This window comes from Euprymna scolopes, chromosome 44, assembly GCF_053919585.1.
Source record: "Euprymna scolopes isolate OS-2025 chromosome 44, ASM5391958v1, whole genome shotgun sequence".
NCBI classification, from domain to species: domain Eukaryota; kingdom Metazoa; phylum Mollusca; class Cephalopoda; order Sepiida; family Sepiolidae; genus Euprymna; species Euprymna scolopes.
In genome coordinates this window covers 16,738,541-16,758,770 of record NC_136525.1, presented here as the reverse complement: position 1 = coordinate 16,758,770, position 20,230 = coordinate 16,738,541, and the positions used below count along the sequence as shown (strand labels likewise).

Genomic DNA, 20,230 nt, shown 5'->3' with positions numbered 1-20,230 from the left:
ATAAAGACTTGTGCAAAGGTACAATTTTGGTTTGTAGTTGGGACAGTTACAAATTGCATGGCAGGGGCAGACAAGCGTACATCAGGGGACAGATTATCGTCAGGTTTCTTACATTTATTGAATTAAAATAAGCACTTTTTTCAAAAATAAACATTAAAAAATTAGAGTTTTTGCTTTGCTACAAAAAGCAAATCTAATTTGTTTGAAACTTATTTTCTTAAAATCTATTCCAAAGGAAAACACGAATTTGAGATTTTCGATTTGGTCTTGAAATTGCATTTGTCCGCCCCTGCTTTGTACTCTCCAAATGTGTCAACTGAAAACAATACCTTCGCATTAGTGCTATAAAAATTTCTTTTGGTCATTTTAACTACTTATGTCGCCAGAGAGACTAGTTTATTTGCTTTTAAAGTGGGGGATCAGTTTCCTATATAAATTGAACGTAAATTGATTATCCATTTTCTGAACATTAATTTCATCAAATTGACTTAATTTTTTAATATTCACATTTTTTTCTTTAAAAACAAACAAAATGCATTGCTCTTAGGCGTTGACGAGCTGTACTCATTCGTTAGTTTCTGTTTGAGCAAATCGAGGGGTTCATTTGACGGTGCTCGAATGTGGCAGCAATGGCATGGACAGTGCCATAACCACGATAAATAGAAGGCAGTTTCACTGCTGACGTCACAGAATAAGGTACGACGGTCACAATATGAACCATTACAGAGTTTCTGAATTTAAGAGGATTGATTATTCGTATTATTTCTCCGGTTCCCATGAGTGATTTGTACGTTTCGGTCGATGTAACATTCGATCGTGAGGTGTATGTTGTCAAAATCTGGAATGTTTGTCGAACTCGGGAATTTCGACGGAATACGGAATTTCGAACGGAATCCTTTACTTACACGGGGGGGGGGGTAACATGCTCTTGTTCTGTCAGGTCCTAAGTAATTCAGTTTTTTGTAGTTTTCTGTCGCCCACACCGAGAATTGAACCTTAAAGGTTCATGAGTCAGTCACTTTTACAATTGATTTTTCCACTTTAACCACTGAGCCACAGGTCCTTGCGGTTGGAGGTTACATCGGCCGCAACCTTGAAATCACTCAAGATGAGAACAGTAGTCCGATGAATCCGAATGTGAATTACAGAGGATGGTCATCTTTTAGTTTCAATTCTCAAAAATTGCCGAGGAATTTATAAAACTGGTTCAAAGTGACTTATTTTCCATAAGCTATCATACATTTGAACACATACGATTAAAAGTTTTTTTTTTTTTACTGCTCAAGTACTATAGAAGTACTATTTGTGCGTGTGCGATTAATTAAAAAATTCACTTTTTTTAGAGTTCTTACAACCTTTTTTAAATACTGCTTAATCATTTATATTTTCTTATAAGGATCTACAAAAAAAAATTTTGGTAAGCAAGTTGAAAATGAAAATTTACCCTAACTTGTTAAGCGTTTAGTTAATATTTTTCAATCCATTCTTAATTTTCCTTATCTTATTCATTTATTAGAGATATTTTTTTAATTTTCGATGGGGGGGGGGGGCGTGTCAAATTTTTGAAACCTTGGCCGTGACTTTACGATAAGAATTTTGGCGGACCTGAATGAACTTGCCCCTTCCACCTCTTCATCTGGTTATCGAAAATAAAGTCAATATTTAAATATTTGTACGGGGTGCTCAGTTTTTAATGCGACGTTCTAGTAAATCAATCACCCCACTATACCACTGGACGTTTTAGGTCAAATTTCGAATTTATCCTTTTTATAAGCAGATTAGCCTTATTTGGAGATCATTTTAAAAAGCGAAATTCGAAAAGGCTAAATTCGAAGTTTGGCCTAAAAACGTCGAACGGTGATAGATTTACTAGAATATAAAATCGTAAACTGAGCAACCCCCTACAAATTGACTTTTTGATAATCGGGCAGACTAGTGTCCATTCGATACTAATCTGTTGAAAAAGAAATTGAAAGACGAAAATAGGGGTGGGGGCATGCTTCAGGAGCGCCAGAGTTAATTTATTTTCAAGTCATTGGATCCGTTAAAGCGGGTGCACAAAAACAATTTTTCAAGTTTATATTTGTTAGGAAGTTATTTAAAAAAAAAAAAAAAAAAAAAACTAGGATCTTTATAAAAATTTCTGAAGAGTTATAACTGATTTCTATATAATTTTGTCTTTGCGATAATTTGGGTGTGTCCCACGGGCTCTTAGGGCTAATAAAAATAAAATTAAAAAAAAAAAAACTCCATTTTTTTTGGACTGTTTTACCATATTTGTCCAAAATTTTCTGTGCATGTCTATTCAGTTTCGCATGGTGTAGAACCCAAATTTACATGTTAAGTGCTAAAACTGAATCGTTTTAGCATTTTCACCAGGACTTTTGGGGCTAAATGGAGGGGGGGGGACAAATTCTGAACTTAGTAATTTTTTTTTAATGCCTCGTTCACTGTGCACTCACGGGGGGAGGGGGGCATGCATGCTTCCTTTGTATGTTTTTTTGTAGGTTGTTCCTTTGTTCTTGCCATTTTTTGGGTAATGAAATTAATGTTTGTAATCAGTATATGGAATTTTCATATTGTTTATATCAAGTTTTAGTGAGTTTTTGGCAGCTATGTTCGCTTTTTCATTTCCTTGAAAACCAAAACGACTGGGGATACAGCATAATTTAATATTTTGAGAAGGTATGTACTTTTTGTCGTAGGTTGATTAGTGGGTGGTTTAAATTTTGGTTTTTAATGGATTCAAGTACTGATGAGCGATAGAATTATTAATTTATTGTGAGTAAGGTCAATGATGAGATCTAGAGCCAAGTCTATAGCTGTGGCTTCTGCACTAAAGATTGAGTAGTAGTCTGGTAATCTTTTGTAATGTAATCTTATTGATATTACTCCGCATCCAGTTTTGTTGTTTTTGGATGAAGATGGTTTGGGTACGTCTCAAATGTTCAGTTGTCTTTCCTGGTAAATTGATGGAAGAGTTAAGGTTTTGGGGGAGCTGCTTTAGTTTAAGTATAATTAGAGATGGATTGAGGATTGATTAGCCAGGGTGGAGTGCTTAGTTCTATGTTATGGATGCTGGAAATTTGGATATCTATCCATCTATCACTTATCCTTGTAGTAATTCTAATGCACTCGCCTCCAAAAAGACAGTGTTCTGTTTGCTGTCAACACAGTGGCTGAAAGAGGAAGAAGCGGTAGACGTGGTTGGTTTTATGGGAAAGAGGGAGAGACTAACCGCGAGAATTCCTAGAATTGAGAGGAATAAAAGACTGAACTGACGGATATGCGACTGCTTTTGCTCAAGCAGAGAAAACTCGTGAGAGGAGGAAAAGTCCTTCCCTAAAGAAAGTTCCGGCTCAAGGTGAGAAAGTGAGGCTGAAGAACTCGGCAGTTTTCAATCCTGAACGATTTTTGCGCTTGAACAAAAAAAAAAAAAAACCCGTTCACAAAAAGTGGTATATGGACAGATCCTGATCAAGACAGTACTTATGCATAAGAACCGTATTGTAATTACGTTATTTAGAAACCCATTCTTAACATGGGGAAGGGCTGTTTTAGTAACTATTTTATATTTTCAACCAACAAACTATATCGTCAAAATTAAACTTGAAAATCCTATCTAAAAATAGCACGATACAAAAGTACATTTTGTTTTTATCAAGCGGCTTCATACTTCGTCTGGGACGATTTCAATAAAAAATTTAAAAAAGCGTTTGCGTTATCAAAATATTAGATTAGCCGTGACCGATTCGTTTCCGCTCCGTATATTCAAAATGGTTGAACGCAGGATTCCAAACCCCCAGTTTACGATACAATAATTAAAAAAAAAAAAAAAAAAAATTTAAGACAAATGGGTCACTAAACAAGTAGGGCAAATTTGACTAATTTCAAATGCATTTGCATTAAAATTGATGTTGCTAAATATCATTTGATGTCAGATCAAATAAGTAGCACAGGGTTTATGCACAGATTCGAAAAAGTTGTAAAAAGACGAGTATATAACAAATGTTATCAAAAGCAATGTAAGTTACTTTACCTAACTGGATCATTTTTTTAGTTGCTGTAAAATGTTTATTCGGATAGAAAAAAAAACATACAATGTTTACCGATGTATTGGAAAATTTAAAATGGCACCGGGCTGTTGAACATGGTAAGTTCGGGAAAATGAGTTAAAATATACAAAATACTGTTAGAAACTCGCTCAACGTATGTTGTGACATGTGCCGACATTCGATGGGGTTTTTTAACAGTATTTTCTATAGTTTTTCTATTTTTAACTCATTTTCCCAAACTTACCGTGTTCAGAGTTTTGCGCCATTTAAAATTTTTCAATACATCGGTAAACACTGTTTTTCTAGCTGAATAAAAATGTTACAAAAAACACTAAACTATCCAGTTTAGTAGAAAAATAACTTATCTTGCTTTTGATAACATTTGTTTTGATAACTTTTTCGAAGCTATGTGTATAGCAATACAAACCTGTAGCACATTCCGATTTGACACTGGAAATTTGGTTAAATTTGTGCGTTTATTCGTTAAAATAGCGAAATTCCAAATTTTGATTTTGAAGTAAAACCAATGATAGACAATTATGTCGCAGTAACAAATATATTCAAAAATTACGAAAAACAGTAAGGTAGAAAATTGAGTTTTCGACACGGGGAGAAAAATTATGGGGATTCATAAGCTTCCAACCGGATGTTTACCCATCGACTGCCGCAGAGAATGCAAACGCGTCACTATAGGCTCGACGCACACATCCGGTGACAAGTGAGAAAAACCAGTGAAGCATGCATGGTCCTATGAGTGCACAGTGAACGAAGCATAAAAAAAAAAATGCCTACGTTCAGCCCCCCCCCCCTAATTTAGCCCCAAAAGTCCTCAGGACGTCAAATCCTGGTGGAAAAAAAATAATCAAAAAAAAAAAAAATTAAAAAAAAAAAAAAATCAAATCAAACGGTAAAAGCCTTAACATGTAAATTTTAGTTCTGTACAGTGAACACAAAAATCATAGAAATTAGTTACAACTTTTCAGAAAGTTTTAAAAAAATCTAAGGCATTTTTAATAAGCACAAAAGTCAATTTTAGCCATTTTAACCCGAAAATCATCCCTGGGAGGTGATGGGGACAACTGGAGTTTTCCCGAAAAATCCGTTCTGTGACTTTTCTTACTCATGTTTAATGTTTGTACAAAATTTTTAAAGATTCCAAGGCGTAGTTATTGAGAAAAATGCTGACATGAACGGACAAGGGTGAATTTACAGGCCCACCTCCTTTGTCTGGGAGGGGGGGGGGCAAAAATAGAAAGGAATTAGCCAATAGTAGAGGAGCCCGCTAAAAATAAGATTTAACAACTAAACTTAGTCATGGTGAAAGTAAATTTGTCGGAACGGATTTTTAATGATAACTCTGGTTGCCCCCCCCCCAAACCTCATTACGTGTCAGATCCGGTTCAAAATGAAAACACCAAGAGAGAAGTCAGCCCGCTTCCGATGTCGAAGCCGGCAAACGCTGCTTTGTGACCGCTACCCAAACAAAAAGGAATAAGTAAGCCTTACAACCATTATTGGCTTTGTATTCCTATACAGATTCGAAAGAGTTGTCAAAAAAATAAAATGTTATCAAAAAGATTAGTTACTTTTCTACCGGACTGGAAAAATTTAGTGTTTTTATTAAACGTAAAATGTTTATTCGGCTCGAAAGTTTATCGGCGTATTTGAAAGACAAATGGCGGACTGGTTAAACACGGGAAGTTTAGGAAAAGTTCAAAAAATTATATAAAATACTGTTAGAAACCCACCTAATAATGTTCGCCTATGTCACGGTAACAGTTTCTAACGGCATTTTGTATAGTTTTAGTTTGAACTCATTTTCCAAAACTTACCGTGTTCAACTAAGAGTTCGCCATTTTTCTTAATATATCAATAGTAATTGTATTTGAGATGAGGTGTTTTCATTGAGATTGTCGGACCGACTTCCTCATCTTGGTTGTTATTGTCACAATGTTTCGGCAGTTTTGCCCTCCGGCCTTCGTCAGGTGTTTTGTATCGAACTGGGGAACCGTTTGTTAGGAGTCTCGGACCCAACCCTTTATTATTACAGAGAATCAATATATCGGTAAACCGTTTTTCGAGCTGAAAAAAAAAAACGTTACATTAAATAAACACTAAAAACATATCCAGTTAGGTAGAAAAGTAACTCATCTTACCTTTGATAACATTTGTTATATATTTGTTTTGACAACTTTTCGAATCTGTGTACAGTAAAACAAACCCGAAAATGAACCTTCTTGAGCACACAAGAAATATGAACCTTGTCGAAATTTTGTGGTCGTTAATAAAATTCGACTTTTGTATAACAAAGTCAAAGAAATGGAAAAAGGTAGACAAATGCAGACAAATGGTTGTCCTGTTGTGATTTAATTCTATTTTATTAACATAGAAGGGCTAGCTGCTTTTATGTCTAAGCAGAGGGAACGTTAAACCAAGGTAACAAATTAAAACAATTGAAAATCATAGGGTTAACCTGTACGGATAGGGTCCCGACGTCCTGTCGAATTGGGAGAAAAGCCGTTTGACGCAAGCGATGTCAGAGGCAGAAAATTACCCTAACCCTAAAACCCCTTCAGCATGGATTTGACAAGCATGAGCAAATTTTGTAGTTACAATGAGGCGAAAATTTTCTTACAAGAAAATCTTACGAAAAGGAAAAATTATTGTTGGAGGTGCCCTTCACATGAAATTAAGATAAGTTACTTTTCTACAAAACTGGATATATCTATCGTGTTCTTACTCAGTGTAACATGTTTATTCAGCTCGAAAAACACTGTTTACCGATGTATTGGAAAATTCAAAATGGCGCCCGACTCTTTAACACGGTAAGTTCGGGAAAAGGTGTTATAAATAAACTAGACAAAATATTAAAAAATAAAAATAAATAAAACACCGAATATATGTCAACCTATGTCACGATAATATATATTGAGCGAGTTTCTAACAGTATTGTCTAGTTTTATATTTATAGCACCTTTTCCCAAACTTACCGTGTTAAGAGTCGGGCGCCATTTTGAATTTTCCAATACATCGGTAAACAGTAGGTTTTTCGAGCTGAATAAACATGTTACATTAAATAAAAACACTAAAAACATCCAGTTATGTAGAAAAGTAACTTTCCTTTGATAACATTTGTTTTTATTTGTTTTTGACAACTTTTTTGAACAGTAATATAAACCCTTTTTGACGAAATCTCTCGGGTCTTGTGCAAGAGTTTGCGGTTATCCTGACGGGGCGCACTCCTGTTTACCTCGGAAGTGACGTCACAAATCTTATACGGATGGCTACAATTGTAAAAATTGTTTTATTTTTCTTTCATTTTGGGCTCTTTTTTCTCCCGTTTGTTTGTTTTTTTCCATTTATTTTGAGCGGAGAATTTATTTTATTTTTATTTTGAGTTCTTTCCGATCCGGCGTTACCTTTTATAGGTACTCCTTCACTTTACGACTGGAGCTATTTTTAACACTATTATTTAGAAACCTATTTAACATGGGGAAGGGAGGGTGTATTCTAATTATTCTGTACTTTCACCTAACAATTAAATTTAAAAAATAAATATCGTTAAACTTGAATTTAACTTGAAAATACAATTAAAAAATAGCGCGGGTCGTAAAATGCAGAAGCACCCTTTTATAATAAAAGTTTGGTAAATACCTTTTTTAATAGTATTTTCAAGTTAAATTTAAGTTTCACGATATATATTTGTTTTTAATTTAATTGTTAGGTGAAAGTACAGAATAGTTAGAATACACCCTCCCTTCCCCATGTTAAATAGGTTTCTAAATAATAGTGTTAAAAATAGCTCGGGTCGTAAAATGAAGGAGTACCTATAAAAGGTAACGCCGGATCGGAAAGAGCTCAAAATGAAAAAATAAATTCTCCGCTCAAAATAAGAAATGGGAGAAGAAAATAAAAACAAACGGGAGAAAAAAGGAGCTCAAAAAGAAAGCAAATTATTTTTACAATTGTAACCATCCGTATTAAAATTTGTGTGACGTCACTTCCGAGGTAAACAGGAGTGCGGAGCGTCAGGATAAGTTTTCCTTTTCAGTTCTTTTGACAGTTTTCTCGCGTACTCTTCGACTTCTCTTCCTCCAAAATGGTTCCTCGGAATCTTCTGGAATTTTCCTTTCCAAAGGGTATTTTTAAACAAATGAATTCACCTTCTGTATAACCTTGCTATTTAATTGAAGGTCCCCTTTTAAAGGATAGTTTTCAGACAATTCCACCCTTGGGTAAGGCCTTTAGCCTTTTAATTAGAGGGAAATGATACGTTGAAATTTCAACGGAGCACCTAACGTCACGTCAGGTTGGCGAGGTTGTCGGTCTAGGTACTGACAAAATTGTAACTGGAATTGGAAGGGGACGAGCAACGGGAGGGCGTACAGAGGTCCCTCCTCGAGTACATGTCATCAAAACACCCACCTTTCCCTCACATGAAAATATACAAGGTCCGGATAGCTAATCCGGACAGTGAGTGGCAACATGCTGACCTCACCCCACCTAGCTCCACAGTAAGAGTTAAGAGATAAAAATTCAAAACATTTTCGAGCGGACAAATATTAACACGCACATTGTCTTGTCGATAAAAGACATTTAAACCTTAACTTAGTTGTGTCAAATTAAGTCTTATTTAATGACTTAAAAAACAAACTTAAACATTGAGTTTTGCTAGAAAAAAAAAAAAAAAAAAAACGGGAGTCCAAATCGTAACTACAGCGGCAATTTTATGAATTGCTATCTTAGCAAAACTCAATTTTCCCTAATCGTCTTCGAACGCAGTTTTCATTAATATTCTACCTCCGTGACGTAGATAACTTTTCAGATCAGATACAAGTTAAAAAAAAAAAAAAGAAAAAAAAAAAAAAAGCAATGAACACTGAAGCAGAAGCACAGGTTTATAATAAATTCCTATGAAAAGGGAGCTTAAAACAGGAGTAAAAGGAGGTAGGTGTTTGGGCATCCCTAGTACCCACCTCTGCACATCCTTGTTCTACCGTATCGGTAGATGTATCAGAATTTGTAGAAATTTGACACCCCTAACACGAAACTGCGAATATATAAAACTCGTAATTTCTTTTAGAAGTGGGTTTATTTTCTTTATGGATTATACTTCCAAAATAAACTATTGAAGTTGTTTTAAAAGTAATAGACATTTTTTTAAACAGTAATGAATTTTACGAACTCAATATTTTTCAATTTTTAAACTTTAAAAATCAATTTTTCTATTGACTATTTTTACGATATTTTCAGGGTCAATGTGAAATTTTATGCTCTTTCCAATAAACCGAATATTTTAGGCAAACGTTTTTGTAAATTCACGCCCCTCCCCATTTTTAAGTGTATTAAAAAGACAATTAATTTACTCAAAGTTTTATGTATCAAATTGAAGAGAAAATGTCAAATATATTCAAATTTAAAACAAAACAAAAAAAGTAGTGTTTTAGAAATTTACCTGTAAAGTTCGAAGTTATGTTTTTTTTTTTTTTTTTTTTTTTTTAATGAAACCTCAGTCCTTGCTCCTTCAATTGAAGGGAAAAAAAAAAAAAAAAAGCTTGAATTACATTTTTCGAGGAGTTATAAGCTTGGAATGACGGGGTGGAATTATTCACTATTTTTCACGAAATTTCTGACACCTACCGTATCGGTTTTCGTCATTTTTGTACATGTTCATTACTGCGACATGTCGATTAGAATTTGAGTATTGATGTTCTATTATATGAAGCGTCAAAATTTGAAATAAAATTGTTTTAATTGAAAATTTCACAGAAAAAAAAAATTTAAAAACACGAATTTACACATCCAAAGCAATGTCCGAAACCTTAAATGATGGTCAGTGTAGTGGAATGGGACAAAGTGGTAACATTTAATACTGTGACCAAGTCTTACCTAAGAGAGAGAAAAAAAAAAAAAAAAAAAAAAAAAAAAAAAAAGAGAGCCGGGTATGCAGCCCCACCCCTCCACGAAGGAAAAATTACTTTCACCTTGACTACTATTTTTGAAAAAAATAGTAAATGGTTGAGAAAAAAGCAAACGAACGAATTAGGGGTAATTTTACCCCTATAATGGAGGGGGGCAACCAGAGTTATCCTTGAAAATCAGTTCAAGGAAATTTACTTTTCACCATGACTAATGTTTGTGCAAAATTTTTCAGAATCCAAAGCATGGTTCAGGAAAGTGCTAACGAACGAACTTGAATGATTACCAAGTTCAATCTCTTTGTCGGAGCGATTGGACCAAAATCAACCAGATTCCTACAACTAGGAACAGAAAGAGCTCATTCAAATTCTCATTAACATGGACAGATACGAGGACATTCCCAAAGCTGTTGGAAAGATGGGCTCCCTGTACCATTCTAGAAAATTACTGACGCCAGAGTGTCGTATCTTAAAGCCACAATTCGGCCAGACACGACGTATTGTTCCTACTTACAAAGTCTCCCAACGGGACAGACACCAGGGTCGTTTTTTTAAAGTGGGGTAAAGGAACAAAAATAGTTGTCTCAGTCGTGAAGGATTTCTCCATTGATAGAACAAGAAATTGAAGTGCAGCATCTGAAGAACAGATACACTTTGATCTTGATCCGAAGGCCAATGCCACATCCGAGATGGTGCATCTACCACTAGTGTCTTAGACGAGGTCCAAAAAGCCTTCAATATAATAGGTCCCGCAGCACCAACCAAGCTCCAGCCCCTGTCGCATCGCTGCAATGTTGCATCCTGTGCCCGTTTTAGCAAGTACTTCAACACGGGCTAACGAACTAGTAGCTCTTGTTCTCCCCTCGACGTAACCCGATTAGTTTCCTAGTAGTTCCTTCCCTCAGTTTTATTTATTTTTTTTAATTCTAGTAGTTTCCTGACTAACATTGAAATTTAAATCTGATATGAACAGACATCTTGCTGCTCAACTCCCTATTCAGTGCTTCTGTAAACCTACAAGCAGATAGTAACCTCTTATCTAGTTTAAAGTGAATAAGAGTGGAATAAAAATGGCTTCCGAAAACTTCTAATCAAAGAAATTGGCAATTAACAAAAATTGGGATCAAGGTGGGGGGGGGCGGATATAAGAGACCCGAATATAAGAAACATTTATAAAAGACTTTCTCGGGGCCCCAAATTAGGGTCTGCGTTAATGTACAGTTTAACCTAGAGATGTGTGACCCGGATATAAGTTGTGTGGATCTGGTAATTAGTGTCATGTCCGGTTCCACTGTACAAATCGCTAACCAAAAGCAATATATTTTCTTACCGATCTACATGGTTTTAAACTTGTGAAAGTACTTAAATTTGTTCTGCAGTTTAAGGACCGTGCTGAAATAACATTCAGAAATATCAACCCTTCATGACCTGAATTATGATGTAGACGATTTTTAAAAGAGTTGTTAATATTAAAATGGTGGCATATTGAATGTAAGCATTGGACCGTTGCAATCTAGGAAGTAGCTAGTATTTACCCAGATATTTAATGAATACGTACAAGGCGTGTTTGAATCAATTCTCACTTTGCCGTTATTTTCATTTATTTACGACTGAATGATTTAGTTCAACCAGGTTAATGTGGTAATTGGGGAAGGAGATGCTAAACTATTTTGTACTTCCGACTAAACTTAAAAGATACCGTAAAAAGTTGAACTTAACTTAAATCCTATAAAAAAAAAAAAAAAAAGTGTATAAATATTGTATTATACTAGCAGGCAGACCGTCGTTTCCTGGTCGTAAAATTTAATATATTCATGCAAATTTGATGTAGAATGAGTACTGTTGGTTATATTGTACCCAATATATGGGTACGAGTATTTCCAGAGTTAACATCGATTCCATCAGCTAAAATTAAAACAAAGACATCTAGCGCTCCAGCTAGATTCGTTAACCATCCGAGCCACCAACAGATGGATATCTAAAAACTAAAAAATTGACAGACATTAACATAAATGTATATTTGCATGCGTACAGAAGCACTTTAAGTAGACTTACGCCTGCCAAGTTCCAATTTTTATCCCTTAGCTATTTTTACCGACTAAACTCCAAATCAAATTTGTTCCACAGGCCCAAATCTTGCAGCAAGTCTAGACCAAAATATTGACAGTTTAGTAAAGACCGATCCTCAGACAGAAAGTCACTTAAGTTGATTTCCAATTTTAGGAGAGATTTTTACCACTAGAAACTTTCAAGCTTGAAATTAACCATCTTCAAAACCGACCGCAATTGTTTTTATCAGTGACGAAAATTTACATCCTCCCCTCACACTAAAATTATACAGGTCGGTAGAAAACTCAAATTTTTTTATTTGGTAAAATAAAATTTTTGTAACTGTTTTATTTGTTAACTATACTGTCTGAATACCAAAAATTTACATGCCGTTGTTGCTTAGGGGGAGCTAATCAGAGAAGCCAACAAACTACATGAAAAAAATAATTCAACTCTTAAAATGAAACAGGATTTGCTTAGAAATTCGGCACTGCACAAGTTGAAAAATTAAATACCGGTCCCCTTCAAAAGGAAAAGTAAACAATTTGTTTGGAATGTTAAACTGCACGAGAAAAACTCACAAGTTTCTGAGATGTGCACAGAACTTATGAAACCTGAACAAATTTCAAAACGCGGCTTCCTTCCCAATAAGCTGTCCATCTTGATTCAAATTGGCTCGTAAAAACTGAATTTGAAAATAAGATTAAAACCTACTTAAAAACAAATGAGCCAGGTAGGTATAAAACCTACTGGTTTCATTATATTTGATTTTTTCGTGTAGTCGTTCGTTGGCTTCTGCTAAATCCGCTCAGCTTATTTATAACAAGTAAAAGATACCCCCCCCCTTCCTCTCCACTTCATTGATAATTTGATCAGAAAATGAAAGGTATGTTTGTATTAGAAAATGGTTATGCACAGAAGATACCGTACAATTTTTATTTTTAGTCGCGTGCAAGCGACTAAAAGTCACTCCGATCGGTCTGTCCGTAACACTTTTGTGCTTGGCCTTTTTGGTTTGTTAATAGATGCTGTTCTTAGCTTTTAAGCTTTTCTTGGCCAAGATCAAAGTGTAGTATTTGTTACATGCTGTACTTACGTTTGTAACTGATAAAGTGGGGGATCACTTTTCTGTATTAATTTAATGTAAAATGGTCACCCACTTTACAACCAGTCAGTCTCAAAGCCATTCAAGTCATTCTCCAGATTATTCAAGTTGTTTTTGAAGGATTCCAGTTTATTTTTAAGCATTCAAGTCATCCTTAAGGTCATTCAAGTCATCCTTAAGGTCATTCAAGTCATCCTTAAGGTCATTCAAGTCATCCTTAAGGTCATTTACTTTATTTAAGTCATTTCAGCTCATTTTTCGATCATTTTAGTTTATCTTTAAGAATTTCATGTCAATCCTACATTCACGCATTCATTACATGAGAGCATGTGACGAATGGCTATCGGCCTTGTTTCTTTAGATGACTTCATATCGCTGATTACAGAGTTAAGAGTGGATCAGAATCGGCATTTACAATATCCTCTCACTTGACAACAATCGTCGACCCCCCACCCCCAATGTTGTGTCCGTGATCTCCTTTGTCTTTTCTTCTGGCTGTGTCGTCATCTCTCACATTGACGGTGCCGAGGGAGCAGGGGGGAGGGGGTGCACATGGGTTCAAAAATATAAAAATTAAAATAAAATAAGAGAAACAAAAGAAAACAGACCCAGATACTTTCTGTTGGTTGGCCGTTTATATATATACTTTTTGCAAAAAACGCTGGGGTTTTCATTAGTTAGTTTAGAGTCCACAGTAAATGAGGTATTGTGGTAAATGTTGCCAGTCAAGAGCAAAGTCGCCAAAGACTCCAATTTTTACTACATTCACGCATTCATTCATTACACGAGAGCTATCGGCTTGTTAATGGCTTGTTTCAAGTTGAAACAGAATTTTTATCTATTAAATTTTGCATAATTGTTAAGTACAGGATAGTTACAAAAAACCTCCCTATCCCCATGTTAAGGATTAACTTTTAAATAAGCTTTCAGCACGGTACCTTTTCTGCACAAGTACCTAATGTACGGGTTTCCCGATATTCAAGTTTCCATTAAAAATTAGGGTATTTCTTTTTACTTTCCACCTCAACATTAACTTGAAAACTTTACGGGTATTCTGAAAAAGAAAATCACTTAAATTTGGGGTAGATAAGGTTTGAGTATCAAGACCATTATCCAATGTAATCTAGTTTTTATTGATGGCCATGTTTTTCCTAACAGAAGAGCACTACTGCGCATGCGTTACAAAACATGCTTCAGAATGGCGAACGCCACCGACATTTAATACATTGGAAAAAACATCTTAATATCTAGACAACTGTCTGCTTCAGATTGTAATGTGATATTAGTTTTCAATAGATCCGAAAACATTTAAAGTCATTTTCGAAAGGGAAGGTAGAGAAAATAAAATTTTAACAAAATTGGCAATTATATCGAATAAACGAAGCAAGACCTCAATTAGTCAAAAGAAATATTCCCAAGCGAGTCAAAATTGTTACTTTTTCGCCTTTATTAACTAGCCTGTGTGCCTGGGGCTTAGTACGCGTGTCGAGCATAAAAAATTTGTTAAAAAGTGGTAGTAGGCAGGCAGGCTCGACCCCGTGACGCGAAGGCAGAAAAGTGAACAAAAATGCTGAGAGTTTACTGCTGCGCCATGATGCGAGCGGAAGTGTAAAGTGTTGAAATTTAGCGATCAAAAAGAAATGAGAATCACGTAGGCACAGAAATGAACGTCTGGCTGTAGGCCAGCTAAGTTTTCAGCTTTCTACCCAGTCATTTAAATTAGAAGTTATGAAACTCAGTTTTTAAACTAAAATTGGAAATCGTTCTACACTAGTAAGTCCCCATAAGATGAAATGAGAATCGTATTTACAGCAGTTAAAAATGGCAGCCATTTACGAAGTCAATGCAAACTCATTTTCACTAACAGCTGAGATTTTTGGGGATTTACCGGAGAACACAAAAGGGGAGATATGTTACCATAGCTAAGAAAAGTTACTGGTAAATTTTTAGATTAGGTCCACCTCCACAATTTTAAATGACGATTTTTATAGGTTTTTGACTCTGCTGAATACGGAAATAATTGAAATTTTGCAGAGATAAGTAGTTATCGAGATTAAAAAGTATTTATGCATTTTATTCTTTGGCGGCCATCTTTTTACGCACGTGCGCGCCATAAACAAATCTACGCGCGTAACAAAGATGGCCGCCAAAGAATACAATGCATAATACAACTTTCATAGCTCGATAACTACTTATTTCTGCAAAATTTCAATGCGATTTCCGTATTCAGCAGAGTCGAAACTTATGAAAGTCGTCATTTAAAAGAAATTTGTGGAGGTCGACCCAATCTAAAAAAAAAAAAATACCAAGTTATTTTAGGGCCGACCTGGCTTATGTTTTACGTTTTTAAAGTAGTTTTAGATGCTTTGGTTTTAATCTTATTTGCTTTTTACGAGCGGTTTTGCAAACAAAATGGCGTCCTAGAGTCTTCATGGGAAAACAAACGTTTTCCCATCTTGTTATACAGCTCATAGAAAGTATAAATTTAAAAGCACTCAAAATTACTTTGATGTGAGAATAGTAGGTACAGAACTTTATTGGTCATGGAAACATTGTATATTTTAATGTTTTAACTGTTTCCGTTTGTTGACCATTAAATTCTCACTTTCGTTCTCACTAAAAGTTGAAAATTTAGGTTCCTATAAAATAGATCTGCAGATAGGATAGGAACTTTTTTGGAAGTTCAGTATTCAGGAGAGCGCCATTGTTAGGGGGTGATAACTCCAATTTCTTCTTGGTCAAATAAGATTTTTTCCGAACAATATTTGAAAACCAAAACATTTGTGGACTATTATCCTCATCTAGTTTCAACGTTTCAGCCAACTATTTCTCTGGCCTTTCTTCGTCAAGTGGTTAACCGCGACAGGAAGCGTCATGAAACTAGAAGAGGATAGTCCGCAATACAAATTACTCAATTCCAATTAAAACACTATAAAACGTATATAGTTGTAAATACATTTAAATATCCGTAATATAATTGTAGAACAATTTGAATTAAGACAACATTGGATTTTTATAAAAGTTTGGTTAAAAAAAAAAAAAAAAAAAAAAAAACATTTGTATAATCGTGGCACCTGTCGATTGAAAAATCTACGTAAGAAAATTTCAATACAATTTTAAAACAGCATTGGATTTATAAAATTGTTTTGGTTCTCATGCACTTATTGATCCGTGCTGAAATTACGTTATTTAAAAAGCCATTCTTAATATGGGGAGGGGAGGGTGTTTTGTACATATTCTGTACTTTAACCTTACAATTATTGAATAAAAAAATCATAACTTTAAACTTGGAAATACGATTGAAAATAGCGGATCAGTAAATTCATTAGCACCATTGTTTGAACAAATTGTCAAAAAGTATGAGTTATCGTCGCCTGTTCTTTGACCGAAAAGTGCCACCTAGCGATAGTCTAGTAAAACAGTAGAAAACATGGCGCTCGCCCGAATACTGCAGAAGTGCCGTTTTTTACGGATTACCGCGGATTCTTATCTGAGAGGGATACTAGCATAGTATTTTACCTATATAAAAAAAAAAAACCCTTATGGACACAAATGGATCAGATTACGACTTCAGGATTCGGAAGTCGTCGAAAAAGTTTACGATTTGAAATAGCGAAACTTAACTCTAAAAGCATACGAGTGCAAAAAGGCTCGGGTGAGAGCTTAAAATGAAGACCACCGCCCCCACAAGAAAATTGGGTGCTTATGCACTTATATTACAATGCTACTTTTAGTATTTAAGTTAGTACTCATGCAGAGAGTGATCCGTGCTAAAATAACCTTATTTAAAGGCCATTCTTAACATGGCAGGGAAGGTGTTTTGTACCTATTCTGTACTTTAACCTTACAATTGAAAAAAAACTTAACGTGGAAATACGATTTAAGAAATAGCGCGGATCACTCTGCATTAGCACCTTTAAGTTTAAAGTTTCACGATATTTTTATTAAATTAAATGGAATTACAGAATAGTTAAAAACACCCCTCTTCCATGTTAAGAATAGCTTTCAAAATAACATTTCAGCACGGTAGCATAAGTGCAGAAAATGGAAAAAAATAAATAAGATAAGAGACGTAATGTTTACTTTTAAGACTAGATTTATACAAACGTTCATGGTATGTGATGGATTAATTTAGAGCATATACAAATATGCTCACATTCGTCATTAGAACCGAATTTGGTACTAGTGCACTTATTGATCCGTGCTGGAATAACGTTATTTAAAAAGCCATTCTTAACAAGGGGAGAGGAAGGTGTTTTGTTCCTATTCTGTACTTCAACCTTACAATTTAATAAAACTTTAATTGAACTTGGAAATACGATTTAAAAATCGCGTGGATCACACGGCATTAACACCCTGAATTTTATGTAGCCTAATTCAGCGTGAAGGCATTTTGTCTTATTTTTCTGACGTTTCGGCACTCGAATTGAGTTTAAGAGTTACATATAGAAAAAAAAATTTCCATGTCGGCTGCCCGTACAAAATTTAAAATGTTCATTGAAATTTATGGCAATTTTATACTATTGGGACAAAATTTCGGAAATCTTAAGACTGAATTTCATATGAAAACTGTTGTATTCCTCGTATTTTTAGCGTCAAAAAAAAAAAAAAAAAAAAAAAAAAAAAAAAAAAAAAAAACTAAAATCGATAAAAGGTAGACAATTTTTTTTAAAACGATCGTAAGACACCGGATAGTTCAAAAGGGAGGCAATTTCCGTTTTGATTTAAGGTGGAAATTTTTCATGTAACACGATTGAAGTTGTTTAATTTAGTAATGTTCAGAATATCGACTTCATAATTTTAAAGCTTACATTGTAACTTATTAGAATTGACAAAAGAATTTATCGACTACAAAATCTTGTCCCAATTCTGTAGAAGCGCCAATAGTTTATACACATACGTATATAAAAATAAGCTGGATACACTGAAAAAAACACAAGATGGGATTAAGCAGGTAATTAAACTTAAGTCAGGAAGTGTTTCATTTAATATCGGTATTAGTTTATTGCTCGGTAATGACTCGGCTATTTTCTGTTCCGTAAACTGAAATCGGAAATATCACAGTAGATAAGAGTCTCCCTCGTATAGTACCGGAAAGGATAAAAAAATAAAAATAAAATAAAAAGTTCCTACACTATCGGAACGAAATTGTGGTCGATAAGAATTTTCAAATAAAAATCGTTTGATTTTTTGGGTCAATTCTAATAAATTAGAACATTAGCTTCCAAAGTATGCAGTTGAAGTTACCTGAATATTATTGAATTATTAAAGAACTTGCGGCCATCTTGTTTTATAACAAGATGGCAACTTTTAGTTTCGATTGTTTTAAAAAAAAACAAAAAAAAAACAATCGAAACGGAAAATTATCTCCTTTTTGAACTATCTTGCATAAGCAAATACGATCGCTTTCTGCAAATTCTATTTTCTAACTGATCGATTTTTGTAATTTTTGGATATAATCACCTTAATACGTAGATACCATTGTTTTCATGTGAAATTCAGTTTTACGATTTCCGAAATTTCGTTCTGATAGTGTAGAAGCGCCAAAAAAATATAAATTACTCACCGTACTAAGATTTCAAGCAGAATGTTCGTCACTTAGATCAAACGTAATAAAAAGACAGAAAAATGTCTATATATATATATATATATATATATATATATATATATATATATATATATATATATATATATATATATATATATATTAATATTAATAAAAAAAAGAAAGAAAATTAATTAAAACTTTTGAACTAGTCTATTTCTGAGTCGAGTCCACTTGAAAAAAAACTGTGTAACCTTACAATAAAAAAATTAAAAGTATTCAAATTAATAACTTTCATCAAAAACATTTGATGTTTTTATATATTTACTAACGGAGGGGGAGGGGGCGTGTGGCTTTGCCCGGTCGTTGAATACGCTTAAATATGATATTTTAATTTGCCCAGATTTCGTATATATTATTATCACCGGCAAAACAAGCACGCTAATAAACACACATTTTTCATCATAACATCTAAATACAATGTAAAATTATTACCTTCATCAAGAACAAGGAAACTCTTAGAAACAAAACTATATAGATGATACTAACCGCTAATATACGCACGTATCTTTAAGCCTCTGCCATTTTAACCTACTAAGAAAATTAAAATCTATAAATAATAATAACATCTAACCACAGCGTAAAATTATTATCTTCATCAAGGTGAAGATTATGTTTTTCGTTGAGTCTGGTAATTCCGCCTTGGCGGGGGTTGTGCTATTTTGGGATTTTAATATTTACTAGGGGCAGGAGGGGGCGGTTTTCGCTTCAATATGATATTTTAATTTGTCCGGATTTCATATACATTATTATAGAGTTGTGATTTCAAAAGTTTTTTAAAAAAAAGTATTTGGGTGCCATCAGCTAGAATCGAAACCGAAAGCAAGACTATCATTAAAAGCTGGTAACGTTACCACTGTACCAATGTGACATGCAATCTAAAATAAAGAATGTTTTCGAACAGGTTTTAAATTGGTCTTTACATAGCCATAATATATATATATATATATATATATATATATATATATATATATATATATATATATATATATATATATTATTCTACGGATTTCGGCCTTTTGGATTATTTTGGACCATCTTCCAATTACGCGATTCTCTTGGATTTTACTTGTGCGAATGGAAATTTAATTAACTTTCTTGGATTTGCATTTTCGGATTTTACCGTCATTGGATACTTTACCTTTCATCAGACTATCCATTCACGTGAAATCACATTTTCTTCGCCATATTCCCTCTGCTTCACTTTTTGTTATCAAGTAAGATCTTTGACTTACTTGCAGTTTTATCAAATAGTTTTGTATGCAAAATCCGATCCCACATTTTGCTAAATCCTACCCTCTGATGAGAAGGAAAGTATTTCTTCGAAACTCCGCGGATTAAGAACTACCCACTTATTTAATGTTTCCTTTTCAAATTATGTATGTTTTTAACTCTTTTTTCAAAGTGTTTTTTAACATATTTTATTAATTATTTGCTCTTATTATAAGCTCTATCTCCTATCTGGTTTTATCGAGCTTTTACATCTGGTTGAGATTAC

The 20,230-nt window shown here is 34.1% G+C and overlaps 1 protein-coding gene across 1 annotated transcript in view; it reads right to left on the bottom strand.

Annotated features, from left to right (window-relative positions):
• Positions 1–18,763, bottom strand: part of LOC145268618 (uncharacterized) — a 60,778-nt gene extending 42,015 nt beyond the window's left edge. The window contains exon 1 of the mRNA XM_080124092.1: positions 18,694–18,763. The gene's annotated coding sequence lies outside the window, so the exon portion shown is untranslated. The remainder of the gene's footprint in view (positions 1–18,693) is intronic.
• Positions 18,764–20,230: the final 1,467 nt, after the last annotated feature.